Source organism: Physeter macrocephalus, chromosome 15 (genome assembly GCF_002837175.3).
Source record: "Physeter macrocephalus isolate SW-GA chromosome 15, ASM283717v5, whole genome shotgun sequence".
NCBI classification, from domain to species: Eukaryota; Metazoa; Chordata; class Mammalia; order Artiodactyla; family Physeteridae; genus Physeter; species Physeter macrocephalus.
In genome coordinates, this window is record NC_041228.1 from 39,779,168 (window position 1) to 39,798,586 (window position 19,419).

Here is a 19,419-nt window from a genome sequence, read left to right on the forward strand (position 1 = left end):
ATTAGTAAATATTTGTATGTATAGCAGAATTTGGTCTGGGTCTTGCTTTCAATGCAACCTACCCAATGCAACCAACCCCTTAGTTGGACAGTCGTGGTAGAGGAGATCTATAATCCTCAGCTCCCTTTAACAATGGTAGGCTATAGATACTCTGCACAAAAAGCCTAGTAATTATAAGGAGCCAAATTGGCTGGAGTCAGTTTCCTGCAGCATGATTCCTTTGTTTGTTTTTAACAGTGCTAGCCATCCTTCCCCACCACTCCAGCGGGGGAGTTATCCAAGGCAGCTCAATTCAACTGAGCGGCAGGAAGGACAGAATCCCATGGAAAGGAGCCAAAGTTCTATCAGGAAGACAACAGCAGTTCTGACAAATCTGGAAGGTGATGCAAGGACAAAAATAACACCACTTGGTGACTGGGAGCTGAGAGCAGGATGGAAAGGGGTGTGAGGCACAGGTTAGCATGAGCAAGTCAGGACTGAGGCTGTGACCAGCAGGTGATTGCCAGAGCACACCTTGGTCATGGTGCCAGAACATATCATGCCTCTTAAAGGAGCCACATGCAGCTGGACACCAGTCAACTCTCCATGGTCAAGCTTATTACCTATTGCTTCACCACTCACCTCCCCTGAGTACAATGTGTCTCCTGTGTTTCCCATTCAGCTAATGGCATCACCATCCACTTAAGAATCATCTTGGGCATCTCCAATATCATCTTCCCAATTGTAATCAATCATCAAATCTAAAACCTTCTATCAACTAAGTATCTCTTGACCCCATCCCCAGTCGCCTTGGCTCTGGCTCTCGACATCTCTCCGTGGGACCGTTGCTGCCCACACTGCAAGAGGTGCCTCGCCGCCTTCCTGCTCACAGCATCCCCTTCCTCTCTACCATGGCACAGCTGCCTCTCTGCCTTACACATTAAAACCCTTAGGAGGCTCCCCATTCTCCTTAGCAGACCAAATTCCAGAGCATGGCGTATTAGAGCAGTTTTATTACAAGTGATAGAAACTTTAGTAGGACTATTTGGGACAAAAGGGGGAAATTTATTGACTTACACAGCTGAATTGTGGGAAATAGACCTGTTGTGTCCCAGATATTTGAATCAGGGGCTTGAATACCATTGGAATTTTTTCTCTTTCTCTGTGTATTGTCAACCTTGTCTTTGCCTTTTTCCACAAGCCTGGACCATGACCCCTGGCCCCTTGGAGCTCATATCTACCTAGTGGCTGGTACTTCTAGAGTGGGTAAGGCCCCTCTTTTCTTCAATTCCAATTTGAAAATTTCCAGGGAAGAACTCCTACTGGTCTGGCCAGGATGATGGGTCCATCCCTGGTCTAATGAATACTCTGCTGGGATGGGGAAGGGGAAACTGTGATAACTGTACATGTCCCTGGTTAGGGACCAAGAGCATGATGTACCATCAATGTTGATGAAAATGGATGTCCTTAGATAATCTACCAAAGTTCTCTGATAATCTACCAAAGAAAACAAGGTCCAAATAATTCTTTCTTCCTAGCAGTATGGTACAGGAGTTAAGCCCTTATGCTCTGGAATAATACAGACGTAGGTTCAAATCCCAGCTCTCCCAGTTCCATTAGTTGTATGACCTGGGGCAATCCAGTGAGCCTCAGTTTCCTTGTCTGTAAAATGGGGAGGGACATATATATCAAGAGGCCCATGTGAACATTTAAGGAGACGGGCATCCAGAGTACCTAGAACGGAAGCTGGCTCACAGTGCGAACTAGGGGAGCTCTTCCTGCCCACACGAGTGGGCAGCCTTCGGAAGGCAGCAGGGCCTCAGGCTCCTGCCTGCTGCCAGCAGAATGAGATCAGGGTTACTCAGAGGAACAGACTGACCTGATTCACAGCACTCCAGTGAAGGGACCCATCTGACACCCCAGCGAAGACAGTGCCAGGAAGAGGAGTTGCTTGGCACATGATATTCTCAAAAGCAAGGATGAGGGGTCCTTTCAAAGCACCCCGTGTCCCTGCCAGAGGAGGACAACGTCTGAGAGGAGGCACTTCTCCAGTGAGATGCTTATAATGCCGCCAGCCTCGCGGGTTACAGCCTGGAATCATCTCTTTATTAAATAATAATTAAGAGGCCCCTGTAAAGGGAATCTGGGTATAATTACCTGACTCATTAAGCTGCTCAGTCGAAACTGGGAGGCCGGTTTACTTCAGTGGCCGCACTCCCAGGCAATTTTCGTGTTTCTGGAAGCTGCAAGCGGAGTCTCACTTTTGTGGGGGGCTCAGGCTCAAGGTCGTGTGTCCTCATCCCTCAAGAAGGCTCCAGCCAAGTCTATGATTAAAAGGGCGAGCCCTCCCCTTTCCTGTTCTGACAGATCTAAATTGGTCTTGGAACAGAACACAAGAAAAGGCGGAAGGACCAGTTGGGCAAGGAGTCAGCTCATTAGTAGCCACTATGGAGGTGTTGAAATGAAGCAAGTTAAAAGCATATTAGTTTAAATGAGACTTTTCATCAATGAGGGGAGGTGTTTAGGTAGGAAGCAAATGTAATCATTTTGTGATGGGGCATAGTTTGGTAATTAATGGGGAAGTTGTCAGTATAACCTTGAGGGAGTCCCAGGAAATGAAGAAATCTATCTATATTAAGGAAAACCCAGGAGAAAAAGTTATTGGAATGCAGATAATTCACCAGCAAGGTCCTGGTAGCAAGTTTTTATTAGATGCATGAGTTGGGACCGTCTTTCTGCCCCATCTGTGTTTTGTCTTTGCCCAGACCCACTTCTTCTTTTTTTTTTTTTTTTAATTGAAGTATAGTTGATTTACAATGTTGTGTTAGTTTCTGGTGTACAGCAAAGTGATTTAGTTTCTCATATATACATGTTCTTTTTCATATTCTTTTCCATATTAATTTATTACAACATATTGGCTATAGTTCCCTGGCTATACAGTAGGACCTTTGTTGTTGTTTTCTATTTTATATATAGTAGTGGGTGTCTGTTAATCCCAAACTCCTAATTTATCCCTACCCACCTTTTCCCTATGGTAACCGTAAGTTTGTATTCTATGTCTGTGGGTCTGTTTCTGTTTTGTAAATAAGTTCATTTGTATCATATTTTAGATTCTACATGTAAGTGATATCATATGATATTTGTCTTTCTCTGCCAGACGCACCACTTCTCCTAATGGAAATACAGAGAAGAATAGAGAAGGTTGCAGAGGTCGTGAGGCAAGCACAGGTTTCTTTCTGCTTCTCAGAAGGGCTGGCCAGCGCCTTGGCCGTGCTCCTCAGGAACCGCTGGGAAAACGAGCCTACCTGGTGGGCCAGCCAGGTTCCTGCTACCTGAAGCCCTGCCAGGGCTGTGCAGGCTCCCAGTGGCTGGAAAAGGAATCTGAGGGAAAAGTCTTACAAAGGCACCTGTAGCACAGTGGTTAAGGCAGGGCTCTGGGGGCTTCCCTGGTGGCGCAGTGGTTAAGAATCCACCTGCCAATGCAGGGGACACGGCTTCGAGCCCTGGTCCGGGAAGATCCCACATGCCACGGAGCAGCTTAGCCCGTGCGCCACAACTACTGAAGCTGCGCTCTAGAGCCCGCGAGCCGCAACTACTGGAGCGCACGCTCCACAACTACTGAAGCCCGCGCGCCTAGAGCCCGTGCTCCGCAACAAGAGAAGCCACCGCATCAAAGAGTAGGCCCTGCTCACCGCAACTAGAGAAAGGCCGCACGCAGCAACAAAGACCCAACGCAGCCAAAAAAATAAAAATAAAGTCAGGGCTCTGGAACCAGAATGCCCACGTTCAGCTTTCTGCTCGGGGTCACAGTGGTGTGTGACCTCAGGCCAGCGACTCAAACTTTCTGAGCTTCAGTTTCCTCACGTGTAACGGGGACAATAATTGTGTCTGTCTCATAGGGCCGTTATGATGATTAAATGAGTCATTCCACGGGAAGCATTAACAGCAGTACCTGGCACTTAAGGTCTGCTCAACAAGCGTTAGCTATTATCTAGGACTTTGCCGTCCAGTATGGTAACCACTAACCACATGTGGCTATTGAGTGCTAGAAATGTGGCTAGTCTGGCTTGATAGGTGCTGTAGGTACAAAGTACACACAGATTTCAAAGACTTTGTATGAGAAAAAGAACATAAAATATCTCATTGATAGTTGTTCTGTTGATTAATTGAAGTTGATATTTCAATTGTATGTTGAAATAATAGCATTTTGGAATATACTGGGTTAAATAAATACATAATATAAAAATTAATTTTACTTTCTCCTTTTATTTTTTTTAAATTTTGGTAAAAAACACATAACCCATGACACACGTTTATCATCTTAACTGTTTTGAAGTGTACAGTTCAGTGTATTAATTGTATTCACAAATACAGCTCTCCAGAACTTTTTCATCTGGCAAATCTGTAACTCCATATGCATTAGGTAACAACTCCCCTTTTCCTTCTCCCCCCTAATCCTTGACAACCACAATTCTACTTTCTGTTTCTAAGAATCTGACTACTTTAGATACCTCCTATAAGTGGAATCATATAGTATTTGTCTTTTTGTGACTGGCTTATTTCACTTAGCATAATGTCCTCAAGGTTCACCCATGTTGTAGGATGTGACGTGATTTCTTTCCTTTTGAAGGCTGCATAATATTCCATACTTTTAATGTTTTTAAGATAGCTGCTAGAAAACTTAGAATTTAATTTGTGGCTTGTATTATATTTCTATAGGATGGTGCTAGTTTAGAACCAGTAGTTCTTAACTCCATTAGTCCCAACCCTGCCTTATAACAACTAATTTGTAACACCTCCTTCACTCTCCTGAAATGAAAGTTACAGATAAAATAACTCATCTATATGCATAATGTAAAAAAAAATCAATATAATGACCTAACTATAATGTGAAGGATAAAAGAAAAGAATCTACAGGGGGAAAAAAAACGTATTTCAGCTTATGGCTAGACATGAGTACTTGAAGACAAAATAATCAGATGCTTGAATACATATGCAGAATCGCCTTTAATGGGATCACTATTAATGCAGAGAACTAACTCAAATTCTAGCAACCATGTGGCCATCAGAGATGTGATTTTCTGAAATGGAACAACTCAGTCAAGTGAGAGCAAAACAAAGTACGATTTTTTATTTTCATTCTTGTGAAACTGAGTATACATTTAAATGGCACAAAAGGTATATGTATATATGGAAACTGTAGTTAGATTCTAAGCTCAGAGACCAAAAAATTACTCTGGATTCCTCTTGATTTCTAAATATTGCATTGGATATTCATTTAGGTGAAAAATCTATTTACAAGTCCATATAAGTTGTGCAGAACTGTCTCGTGCATGGTAGGACATCTTGTATCCCCGTATACCCTGTATGCCTATTGAAGACGGGTGGCCTCGTGCAGTCACTGGAACAACCGAAAACATCCCTTCTGTTCTCCCATGCTCTGCCTCAGAGGCAGCAGAGGCCCCACTGCAGTGGTATTGTATTGTGAGAGACACAGGATGGTGGTCCCAAAGGTCCAGTGTCCAGTGGACTGCTCTGCTTCCTTGCCTGGAGGTCCCATCTATGATCTTCAGTACCTCAACACAAGGCTAGTCCTCTGACCCAGCACCGACCACTCTCCAGCAAGGACCAGGCGCTAAGACTGCAGTCCTTCCAGAACCTCAGACACAACAGACTCAGCATCTTTCCCTTCAAATCCGTGCCCCTACTTGCCAGGTTTCAGTGTCACCAAATGCTTTCTCAGGACCAGAAACTTCTTTTCCTCTCCCTCCGACATTACTCCTGGCCCTCGCAGGTGGCAGAGTCACGAAAGCCTATTCTTTCTTTGCCTGTGGTTCTCTCTCATATGCCCCGTTTCCAGCTCACTGCCCCTCCCCTGTAGCCAGCTTTCTCATGGTTCCTCATTGCTCTCCCTGACTCTCAGCTTCACTCCCCCGCAATCCATCCTAACCCTGTATCGCATCTCTATCCAAGCTCCACTCCTTATTAGCTGCCTATGGGCAAGTGTGTTAGCCTCTATGTGGCTCCTTCACCTATTAAATGGGATCACAACACCTGCCTTGCAGTGCTGTTACAGAGAATACCTGAGTGTGTGCCTGTAAGACACCAAGCACTGGCCTGGAACATAGGAGGAAATAGACAAATGTGGTGTCCCTAGACCCCATTTTCTCTTCTTTAGCCTGTTCCTTTTCTCTAGGCACGGAGCCAAGTATTTGCCTATTTCTCACATCATCCCAGCCAGGCAGCTGTCCCAGAAAAGACCACAGGGGGCTAAAACCTCATTAGAAATGGAATGAGATGAAGAAATCTATATTTACTAGAACACAGAAAGAGCACTTTGGATGGGTGGTAAGACTCCCAGGGGACATGAGAAGTTACAACTGAAGGTCACTGAGCACGTGACCAGGTAACTGACTGCACGGCTTGGGGCTTGCTGGGTGGAATTGCAGAGGCGATAGAGGCCATGAGCCCTGCCCCTCTTGGTCCTGGACACCCTCTGCAGTGAGTCCTCAGTCTCTCTTCCAGATACACATCAAGCAAATAGTTTTAGCTCGTCAATTTGAAAGAGCGTCCAACTGACGCCAGCCCAGGGGGCCTTGTTCCTTCGTCTGGGTATGGCCACGTCCATACTCAGGCTGCTGTTCCTGGACTGAAGGGCCCACCTGCTCTGGGACGCTTTTCCCGCTCAGTCCGTCCACATGAGCGTCCTTCCTTTCTTGGAATACCCACCAAGCACGCTCCTGATAAACTTCTCTCTTGTGTTGTTTTGTCTCCCGGTGAAATGATGACCGTCTCATGGGCAGAAGCAGTGCCTCTGCCTCCTCCCGCCCTCACAGTCCCAGGACACAGCTATGCTAAGAGACACACGATAAATGTGACATGAATGAAGGATAAAGATAAATCTTGGCAAACTAAGGAAGAAATTTCGGCGTGCAGGGCCTGAGAGAGGTGATCAGGCAGCCCTGATGGATGGCTTAGGTGGTGGTCAAGCCCGGTGGTCCCATGGCACCTCATTCATCAAGAGCTTTGTTCTTTCTAACACACATGCTGGGTATCTCAGAAGGTTACATCCTCCTCTGGGCAGATTTTGCCACATATTATGAGGGAAGGATCAAAATTAGGTGCGGTCTCTTCTAACTAAAAAGTCGAAGACCACTTCAGAGTGCCTTAAGAAGATGGACTTCATCTATCTAAGGGTGCCTATCAACAGCTGAAGAGGAAATCGTTTTGGCATGAAAATCCAAGCATCCATTTGGAGGCCCCCCCGCCCCGCCGCCTTAAAAAATTTAAAAGAGAAAGAGCTCATTCCTAAAGTTGTTTCTCCTGCATATAGAACCTGCTTGAAACGAAGTTGAACATTTCTGGGGTTCGAGTTCATTGATTCTTCACATAGACAAATTCAGCAGCTTCTTTATTTCTAAGAACAAAGCCTGTTGAAAAGAAAAAAAATCTCTGCAGTGTTCTTGGACGTCAAATAATTCTTCAGAGGAAACACTTTTGAGTTAAGTGTAAATGAGCAAGAAACATACGGATTGGATTTCTCATATAATACACATGGATTTCAGAATTAAGAGGAAAAATCTTTTTGGAAAATGTGGTTTGGATTTTGATTCTGCCTCCTCCACACTGATGAAGTTGAAGAATACGGATTTTCCCTGTGTCTCGCTCCCCGACTTCAGCCTCAGGCGTTAGCCATCGTTCTTTCTAAAGTGTACAATCAGCTTTCATAAAGACCAGGAAGGATTTTTAAACAGGCAATTCACAGATTACTATATAAGAACCAAATAGTTTTTGTAACAGATTCTCTTCCCATCAGATGGGTTCTAAAGCGTTTTTCAGAAATCTCTCTCTGTTGGCCAGCGCAGCCCACTCACCAGGAGGGACTCTGAGCCCTGTGTTTTGGTGACCTGAAGACACGGCCCTCTGGAAACCAACCTCTGTGGCCAGCAATCCCATTTCAAGGATGCCTCTTCCTACCCTTGGGTAGATGATTTTACCAGTGGTGGCCTTGACTCGACATTGTGCATATACCACGAGCTGAGCCCGATGGAAAATGCTTTCTTTTAGTCAGCACAAGCTTTCACACAGCGTAGATAAGAGATTAAGTGGCATTAGGGATGTGAAAGCAGTTGACACTGGATGTGGCACATCGAAGGTGTGCATGATATGCTTGTTCTGTCTGAGAAGTCTGAACTATCCTCCTATGACCTCTGAGGATGGGAACTGCTCACCCCATGCAGCCCCGCTAAGGGGTGGGCCTGGCTGTAGGGACTAGGCAGCTCTGCTTCCCTGCCACTGACCCACGCTGGACAAATGAGTCTCCATCCAGGGGATCTGAAATGGGGTTACAGAGATTTCTATTGTCCGGGAGCTGGGCTGGATGGAATGGAGTGTAAGCCCTAGAACAGCCCCTTTTTTCCTTGTGCACGGAGAGGAAGGGAAATGAAACAAAGGCACAGAGCAAATAGAGATGAGAGGCTTCTCCTCCTTTTCCAAACCAGAGTCAGGTCCTGTCGGCTTGCCTCCCAATATGGGTCTTTTTTTCCAAACAGCTTTATTGCGATATAATTCACATACCATATAATTCAGGCATTTAAAGTGTACAATCCAATGGCTTTTAGTATATTCCCAGATATGTGCAACCATCATCACAGTCAATTTTAGGATATTTTCATCATCTCAAAAAGAATCCGCACAGTTGTCTCCTCTCTTCCCCTCATCCCCTCCCCTTAGCCCTAGGCAACCACTGATCCACTTTCTGTCTCTATAAATCTTCCTATTCTGGACTTTCATTTGAATGGAATCATATAATATGTGGCCTTTTGTGACTGGCTTCTTATATTCAGCATAATGTTTTTTAATGTTTATCCACATCATATCAGGACTTCAATCCTTTTTCTGGCTGAATAATATTCTACCATATGGATATACTGTATTTGTTAATCCATCCATCAGTTGCTAGGCTTTTGGGCCATTTCGACCTTTTGGCTACCATGAAGAGTGCTGCTGTGAACATTCATGTGCCCCAAGTATGTCTTGACCCTGCCTTCTCTCCACCTCTCCTGTCTCCATCTTGGTCTAAACCATTGTCTGTAGGAATCCCACCCGGTCTCACTCCCCACCCCCCACCTTCTCCCTCTCCAACCCACTCTCCAACTGACCTCCAGAAGGATCTTCTAGAAATATAAATCAGCTGATGTCACTCCCTAGCCTAAAACTGCTCAATGGATTCCCATTGTGTTAGAAAAGAAATCCAACTCCATTCCATGGTCAACAAGTTTCCATGTGGTCATGCCCACCATTACACACCTCTCTTTTCCAGCTGTTATTTCCACCTTGATCACCCTCCTCCAGGCTCATGGCCTTCTCTTACTTCCTTAGCACACCCTTCCCTCTGCCTGGAATTTCATGTGGCTGACACTTCCTTATCCTTCAAGTTGTGGCTTCAGTGTCATCTCCTCAGAGAAGTGATCAATGATCAACGATGGCGAAGTTGGGCACCCCCTCACCGCCCCCTCCATTATATTCTTTCTTATGGCATTTGCTTTTTCCTTCATACAATTTATAAACTTTGGAATTTCTTGTTTATTTGTTTATTACTCATCTTCCCCAGTGTAAATCCTATTTTATTTACAGTTGTATCATTAAGGCCTAGAACAGTGGTGCCTGCTGTTGACAGAATAAATATGGGTTCTGTAGAGATAAAGAGAAGAACTTTGATTAACTCCAGTTTCTGCATCCAGTATTTCCTGACGCCCCATCTCGGGTACCATGAGACACCCCTGTGTTCTCATAATAAGTTCCTCTTTTTGTGGTACGCGGGCCTCTCACTGCTGTGGCCTCTCCCGTTGCGGAGCACAGGCTCCGGACGCGCAGGCTCAGCGGCCATGGCTCACGGGCCCAGCCGCTCCGCGGCATGTGGGATCCTCCCGGACCGGGGCACGAACCCGCGTCCCCTGCATCGGCAGGCGGATTCTCAACCACTGCGCCACCAGGGAAGCCCGAGTTCCTCTTTTTTTGAGCTAGTTTGAGTGGCTTCTCTTCCTAACAAACACCTCAACAATCCATGACTAATGACTTTTTCTGTCACTGTTAGGCATGACTTCCTTCTTTGTTCCACACATTTATTTCCCCAAATCTCCCCAGGAAACTTTTCCAAACTCTTAACTTCTGTATCCCTTTAAAAGCATTTCTGTATTAGTATACCCATGTTCACAGCAGCATTATTCACAGTGGCCCAGAAATGGAAGCAACCCAAGTGTCCATCGATAGATGAATAGATTAACAAAATGTGACTGTCACACACACACACACACACACACACACACACACACACAGGAATATTATTCATCCTTGAAAAGGAGGGGAATCCTGAGAATTCCCAGGAGGTCCAGTGGTTAGGACTCTGTGCTTTCACTGCCAAGGGCACAGGTTCGATCCCTGGCTTCTGTATCCCTTTAAAAGCATTTCTGTATTAGTATACCCATGTTCACAGCAGCATTATTCACAGTGGCCCAGAAATGGAAGCAACCCAAGTGTCCATCGATAGATGAATAGATTAACAAAATGTGACTGTCACACACACACACACACACACACACACACACACACACAGGAATATTATTCATCCTTGAAAAGGAGGGGAATCCTGAGAATTCCCAGGAGGTCCAGTGGTTAGGACTCTGTGCTTTCACTGCCAAGGGCACAGGTTCGATCCCTGGTCAGGGAAATAAGATCCTGCATGGTATGTGGCACAGCCAAAAAAAAAAAGAAGGAAATCCTGTCGCATGCTGTAACATGGATGAATCCTGAGCACATTATGCTGGTTGAATTCAGCCAGTCACATATGGTTCCATTTATATGAGGCATCTAAAGTAGTAAAATTCATAGAAACAGAAAGTAGAACGGTGGTTGCCAGGAGGTAGAGGGAGGGGGAAATGGCGACTTGTTCAATGAGAGTTTTAGTTTTGCAGGATGAAAAGTATCTGTTGCACAAAACTGTGAATATACTTAACATTACAAAACTGTACTCTTTAAGAAAATTTTTTTAAAGAATTTATTTGGCTGCGTCGGGTCCTAGTTGCAGCACGCAGGATCTTTCATAGTGGTGCGCGGGCTCTTCGTTGCGGCATGCGGGCTCCAGAGTGCGCAGGCTCAGTAGTTGCAGCGCGTGGGCTTAGTTACCCCGTGGCATGTGGGATATTAGTTCCCTGCCATGTCCCCTGCACTGGAAGGGGGATTCTTAACCACTGGACCACCAGGGAAGTCCCCAAAACTGCACTCTTAAAAATGGTTAAGATGGTAAATGTTATGCTATATATTTTTAACCACAATTTTTTAAAAAAAATTACAAAGCATCTTTACTTCATACTCCTTCCCTTCCTTCTTTTTGCTCTCTCCCTTCGTGGTCGAGTATCTCCAAGTCTAGGCCACGGCCCATGATGCGCGAGGTGCTAACCAAGGTGCGGGCCCTGTCGGGGATGCTCTCGGGGGCTCAGGGCATGCCTGATGGACACTTCCTGTTTGCAGAGCACAACAACAAGAGGCAGGGCCATTTCCCAAGTGGCCACAGCTGGAGGCTCACTGGGTCTCCAGTGTAGGCTGACTGCACGCCAGGGGTCCCCCACGAGGCTGTCTCAGACCAGCCCTGACTTTGTCATAGATTTTTTGGCCAAGGTTAAATTGCCTCCATTTCAGTGTCTTCACGTTTGCTTATTTCCAGTTGATTCCTCTTTCCCCCCATCATGAATATTGCAAAAACTAGGGTAATAGACTTAAGTAGGCTTTGGAGGATGATAAGCAAGAACACTGTTTAGGAGAAAATATTTTAAAATAAGTATGTACAGGAAGAACCAATTCATCCCTAAGGCTAGGGGTCCCTAGTGTGTAGTCAGAAAACGTCTATTTAAGTATTAAGTAGGTTTATGTTCACTCTGACAGCAACTACAAAAACAATATCTATTTATTATACACTTAACTGTTTTTCTAAAGAATTAGAATATCCTATTCGTTCGCTCTCATAAAGTGATTATTACAAGAGAGTAACTTGCCCAAGGTCACAGGGCCAAGAAGTAGAGCCAAGATTTGAACACATGCCTGTGTGAGTCCAAAGTGTGAGTGGGTGGTCATCAGACCATCATACATCTCTCTTACTAGTCCATCAACATTTATTAAGTTCCCAATAAGGACAAATCCCTGAACTAGGCTGTAATGAGGCCATAAAATAAGAGAGAAAGAACCCATACATAGGGAATGGTCAAAGAATAATTTTTTTAAAGTACACATAGTATCTATTCAATATATATGAATGGGAGTTGAATATATATGAGTTGACTACCTATGGAAGAGAACAATAAACAGACTAGCTGAGAATTTGAATCATGGAATCGCAGAGCTGGAAGGCATCTGGGAGTCATCTAATCTCATCTCCCACCCAAAGCAGAGATCTCTTCTATAGAATCTATGGTAGTTCCATGGCCAACCTAAAGGTAGCCAAGCTAATATCTTTGTTTTCTAGCTTTTGATTATTATGAAGTTCCTACTTTTCATCAGCCAATACCTCCCTTTGGGGAATTCTCCCATTGGTTCAGTTTTTCCGTTGGATCTATATCAAATGTCACCTTTCTAAATGCTATGATTGCCCTTCTTCACATGGAGAAAGAGAAGAGAAGCACGAATTGACCACCTACTCTGCTCCAGGACCATCACAATAACCCCACTAAATGGAGAAGATGATTTCTTATCTAAGGGCTCTGAAGCTAAGATGTTGAGAAACTTGTCCAAGGTCACACAGCCCAGAAGTACTAGAGCAGAGATTTGAGCACAGACTTCTCTCTTTTATACTATACTACACTGTCTCCGAAGTCAGTTATCAACGTGCCCCTTATCCTCTCTTCTACAGACCATCTAAATAGCCCTGGTTTCTGCAGAGTTTCCTCCTCCGGGCACATGTTCTCCAGAATTCTCCTGATGTTCGTCATTCCTTGAACATTCTCCAATCTGTCAATGTACCTCTCAAAATGGAACATAAGACCAGAATACAATTTCCAGTGTGGCCAAACCACCTTGGCTGACTTGTTTGCCTTCCAGGCCATCGTACGTGCCCAGGGTGACTTTGGAAGCATGGTAGCCCTATCACACATTTGGCCTGGGCTGTTCTTAATGTAGCTGCAACCCCAGGTCTTTATCATATGAGCCAGTTTCAAGTCAGAGTTCATCTATCCTTTATTTATACTATTGATTCTAACAAGTCTCAGTAAGATTCTGTTGGATTCCTTTCTTGGTTTTAAGACAGTATTTCAGTGTGTTATATAGCATATTAACTGCCTCTCTCCCTTTAGGGTATCTGAAAAACTTAAAAGTGGGTCTTCCATGTTGTGATAAAATGTTGAACATTCCAGGAGACAGGGCAGAGCCTTGAGACGTTACATTAGAGACCCCCCTCATAGGTGACTATTAATCAGTTAATTAAATGCTCTTTAGTTACAGTTGTCTACCTAGCTCTGATTCCAACAACCTATTTTTTAAACCCACAGTTCTCTACCTCCTTCACAGTTGATATAATAAAAAACTTAGCAAATTACCTTGCTGAAATTTGCCTAAAACCTCCTTTTCCAAGTGTATTTTGTGGATTACTTGCTCATTGGGATAATGTTAAATATGTTCTTCAATGCAGGACTTCTCAGAGCCTTTAATGAGTTAATGTTCACTGTAACTCTCAGAAAAGAACTATAATAGCATACTGGGTTTCGAAAAGCTGAGGTGGGTATTTTTTAAATTTTTAATTCTTTTTTAGCTTAGGTGGGGTTTATGCTCTGAGATTTGCTCATTTGTGACATTCCCTGGATCTCCCAATCTGGTAATCCTGTGAAAAAAGGACACATTAGCCTTGCATGGCTTGTTTAGTGAACCTCTGCTAATACCCAGTGATTAATGCTTTCTTCTGTACGTATGGACACAGACCACCTTTAATAACCTGTTCTAGAACTTTACTGTGCATTAATACCAAGCTTGTTGATCTGCAGTTTTCAAAAATCTACCTCTATCCTCCTGTTTTAATGACACTTTCTTGTTTCTCTGGGCTTAAAACACAAGGCTGTGAAATTCAGTACCATGATATTTACATGACATTTACCTAGAGATGACATTTTTAACACAGTTAGGTGCCATCTTGGGCTTCAATTCCCTCCCACCAATGCGTATTCTGCCTTTTCCAAGTTGAATATCATTCTGTTGATGGAGACTATATAAATGACATATAAATCACTCAGCCTCATGGTCCAGGCAGATTCCTAACTGACCCTACCTCAGACTTTCATGCTTCCCATTGACTTCCTGGATCTCAGCTAATTCATATCATTTCCTTCTAAACCTAGCTGGACCATCTATCACTTCATTCCAGTCTTTCCTGACTAACCACATCTCTCCCTCCCTTTCTTTCTTTGTCATGCATGTATTGACTTGTCCTGTTTTCTCTATCATCTGTTCATTAAAGAATTCATTCATCCAGGGACTTCCCTGGCGGTTCAGTGGTTAAGACTTTGCCTTCCAATGCAGGGGGTGTGGGTTCGATCCCTGGTTGGGGAGCTAGGATCCCACATGCCTCGGGGCCAAAAAACCAAAACATAAAACAGAAGCAATACTGTAACAAATTCAATAACGACTTTAAAAAATGGTCCACATCAAAAAATCTTTAAAAACAATTTCATTCATCCAAAAAATATTTGCTGAGTACCTGTTGTGCTAGGTGTTAGATATCTGAGAGTGGACAAACCAAAAACAGTCTGGAAGTTAATAACTTGGCAGGGAAGACAGCTGTTGAGCAGGAACTAAGAGTTACAGAAAGAGATGGATAGAGCTATGGAGCGGATAATCTAGGCTGGGTGTTGACGAAGGTCCTCGTATCGAAGTGATGTTCTAATTGAGAATGAAAGGACATGGATGAATTTACTAGAGGAATAGTCGGGGACGGGATGTGATGGGGAAAACCCTTGATGAATATTCTAGTAATGAAAATAGGTCATAATGGCTGAAGTAAAGAGATTGGTGGTGGGGGGCCAGGCAGTGCACAGGAGGGCCTGAACTTGACTTATGAGCCAAAATAAAGAGTAAAGAGAAATCACAGAAGGACCTGCAGCAGGAAGAATCATCAGACTGAACTTTTTCCAAACAGTGGACGCCATTCTTTTGTTTTCCCTTCCTGTCCTATATGTGACTTTCCAAAGCGCTCCCCACCTTCATTTGAAAAATTGCTCTCAGAACTTTCTAAACACCTCAGATCGCCCCAGGCTTTGGCCACTCTGGATACTCCATTTTCATGGGCTGTTGCCACCTTTTTAGAAGCTTCCTTGGCTATGAGCACTCTGTTTTTGTATACGCCCTTGAAAATTCTGAACCTGTTAGTCAGTGATAGAAGGCGTCAGAGAGTGAAGCTGGATTCTGAAGGTGAGAGATGTGCAGTGATGGGGCAGGGAAAAAAAAGTTTGGTAGAAAGGACAAATCCCCTAAATGCATGAAGCCCGAGCAGCTGCACAAGCCACACAGGTTCGTCTTCTTCTTTGGTACTTGTGTACTGGGGCAGGAACGTCGCAGCAGGGTTCTAGAGGCAGCCTGATCCCTGGCTCTGGTACAGCCAGCTGTGTGACCCTAGCCAAGTTGCTTCACTACTCTGGGCCTCGGTGTCTTTCTTTTTTCTCTATGTTTTTTCTAAATTGTGGTAAAATACACATAAAATTTACCATCTGGATCATTATTTAAGCGTACAGTTCGGTGGTTTAAAATACACTCATTGGGATTTCCCTGGTGGTCCAGTGGTTAAGACTCCGTGCTTTCAGTGCAGGGGGCTTGGGTTCTATCTCTGGTCAGGGAACTAAGATCCCGTCTGCTGCGTGGTGCAACCATAATGGATAAAGTACACTCAAAATGTTGTGTTACTGTCACCACCATTCGTTCACCTCCATAACTCTTTTCACCTTGTAAAACTGAATTTCTGCATCCATTAAACACTCCATTTTCCCCTTTCCCTCAGCCCCTGGCAACCACCGTTACACGCTCTGTCTCTGTGACTTTTTGTCTACTCTAAGTATCTCATGTAAGTGGAATCATACAGTATTTGTCCTTTTGTGACTGGCTTATTTCATTCAGCATAATATCCTCAAGATTCATCCATGTTGAACGTATGGACACCAAGGGGGGAAAGCGGCGGGGGGAGGTGGTCGTGGTGAGATGAACTGGGAGATTGGGATTGACATGCATACACTAATATGTATAAAATAGATAACTAATAAGAACCTGCTGTATAAAAAATAAATAAAATTCAAAAATTCAAAAAAAAAAGAGATTCATCCATGTTGTAGCATATTGGAGGATCCCTTCGTTTTAAGGCCGAATAATATTCCATTGTATGCATACCAAGATTTTGCTAATCTGTTCATCTGTCAACAGACGCTTGGGTTGCTTCCGTGTTTTAGCTATTGTGCATAGTGCTGCTGTGAACATGGACGTACAAATATCTCTTCGAGCCTGCTTTCCATTCTTTTGGATGTATACCCAGAAGTGTAATTCCTGGATCATATGGTCATTCTATTTTCACTTTTTTTGAGGATCCTCCGTACCGTTTTCCAGCAGCTGCACCATTTTACATTCCCACCAACAGTGCACAGGGGTTGCAATTTCTCCACATCCTCACCAACACTTGTTAGTTTTTGTGCTGTTTTTATTTTTGGGGTAGTAGCCATCCTGATGGGTGTAAGGGGGACCTTGGTACCTTGACCTGTGAACTGTAGGGGTACAACCATAGGCTGCCCCTGAGCCCCTTCTCCAAATGTCTGTTTCCTCTATCTGTGTGTGCGTGACAACATGAAAGTTATGTCACGCGGACTCTGCGTCATCCAGCCCACAGCCTCCTTCTTGAACAGTTTGCGAGTCAGAAGCTGGACTGAAGAAACAACATCTGGGAGCAAATCTCTTTAGATTGGACAGGAGGTGAAAATGTGCTATTCTGGGTCATTTCCTCAGCCATCTTTTAATACAGCCCAGTCTTTTGGTTTCCATTAGCGAAAGGGCGCTGCTGGCTGATCATGGGATTGTAATTTTGCAGAATGAAGGTGGCCCTCTCCCTGCAGCCAGGTGAGCGGTTCATTTTCGGCTCAGTTAACCCCAGAGAGAAGTCAGAGTCACGTAGACACTTGCTCAGAAAAGGTGGATATGCTCCACATGGGGGAGGCTTTCTTGAGGAAACATAGTTTCAAAAAACACATCAGTGCTTTATTCAGGGGATAAAACACTTTACTCAATGGTCTGTCATTGCCTGTTTGGAAAGCTTGCGGTGAGCAGATGCGAGGGGGAAGAACATTTGCGTTCAAAAGCAAAAATAATTCCCCAAACTAAACTGGTCCCAGCAGGATAAAGTTAGCTGGTTGAAAGATAATTATTTCAATTTGGGGAGAACCACCAATGGAAGTGCGTTTTCTCTGGGGCTCTTTCCTCATTAAAGCAGTCAGCAGGCCTTGCAACATACAGAAGGAAGGACATCTTTCCTAGACACACAGCAGATGCAGCTCCTGGAAGTCCAGACCCGGTGGCTCCGGAAAGAACCCCCATGAACGCCACTGTCACCATCTGAGAACCAGAGGGGCTGTCAGGAAGGAAGCAACATATATGGGAGCAGGAACTCCTCTGTATATTGGCAGATCTGACGAGGCAGACCCAGGCAGCTCCTTATGGGGAAAGAAGCACAGAGCTGGGATGGGGGCCTGCTTCTGCAACCTGGCAAGGCACCCACTTGCAATATGCCCTATTTGCAAGCTGCTCCCAGCAGGAGGGGACAGAGCTGCAGAGAGGGCAGGAGAAGGGCCGAGAGCTCCACGCTTTCCTTTTGGGGCAGTGCTCATGGGACTCTCCCGGATGGACTAAGTTGGCCCTGGCGGTGATGGATGCTGAGGTCCCAAAGGCAGACTCATCACGAGGGAAAGAGGAGGCTGGCTGGTGAACTGGGCTCCAGGGGGCCAAGATTTGGGTCTGGGGCAGGCTGTATTTGAGACCTGAATGTCTAGTACACTCCCTGTCCCTGGCACAGTCTCCTGCTCTGAGAACGACTTTCAGGCATGGTGCCACCTGGCTGCCCAAGCAGGGACACTGCTACTATGGGGTGGGGACTGACCAAGTGTCATGGCCAAGTAGACAATTGTTCACCACCCTGTGAGGCAGAGCACCTGAGTCAGAGTGCTCCAGGGTTGATAGGACTGCCCAGTTCTTGGACTCAGTTCATGGAACAAATCCCAAATGTTCTTGGAGAGTTTGGATGGGGTGGAAAGAAGCCTCAAGGGGAAGGGCTACACTTCGTGCTGATAATGGCATCTTGCAGTTTGAGCAATGAACTGGAAGAATCCGAGATGTGGTTTATTTGAACCCGCAGCAGGTGAATCGCAATTCGTTCAGGTTCCAGTGGAGACAGATTCACTGCAAAGTTAGTGACACTTAACGCTTTTGAGTCCCCTTTCACTTGGCCTCTTCCAAGCCTCTGGGAGGTAGCCTAGCATTGGGGCCATATGGCATTTGCTTTTTTAAAAATCAAATTTCAAGAGTAAGAGCTTTTTATATTATTTTTCCTTCAAAAGGACCTCTACAATTTTGAGCCCCAGATGGAGCGACCCCCAAAACTTGGATGAATCAGGAACCAAGGGAGAAAATCAGAGCATTTTTGGGAACCTTGCAATATCAAAACGGGTGCTGGGCAGGAGAGTGGATGCCTTTGGTACCTGTCCCAGCCCTTGTGCTGAGAATCAAGAAGTGGTCCCTAGTCATCACCTTCAAAGGAAAGCTGTCCTAAGAAACTTGAAAACAAGGTCTTTTCTGATTAACGCTCCAAAGGGGCTCTGCCAATTTCCACTGCTGGTGGAAGTTTAAGAGAAAAAAAGAAGTAAGCAAGACAGCCCTCCGGAATGCCAGGGTGTGGGCCCAACGCACGCAGGTGAAAGCACAGGCTGAAGAAGTAGAGGCAGGTCTATCACGCCTTCAGAGAAATGCAAATTTACACAACAACAAGATACCACTAAATACCTATTAGAATGGCCAAAATCCAGAACACCGACACCACCAAATGCTGGCAAGGATGTGGAGCAACAGGAACTCTCATTCTTCGTTGGTGGTACAGCCAAATGGTACAGCCACTTTGGGAGCCAGTTTGGTGGTTTCTTACAAAACTGAATACACTCTTACCATATGATCTAGCAACTGCACTGCTTGGTATTTACCCAAAGGAGTTGAAAATGTATGCCTACACAAACACCTGCACACACGTTTATAGCAGCTTTATTCATAATTGCCAAAACTTGGAAGCAACCAAGATGTCCTCCGGTAAGTGAGTGGATAAACAAACTGGTCCATCGGGACAACAGAATATTATTCAGCACTCAAAATAAATAAGCATGAAGGAATCGA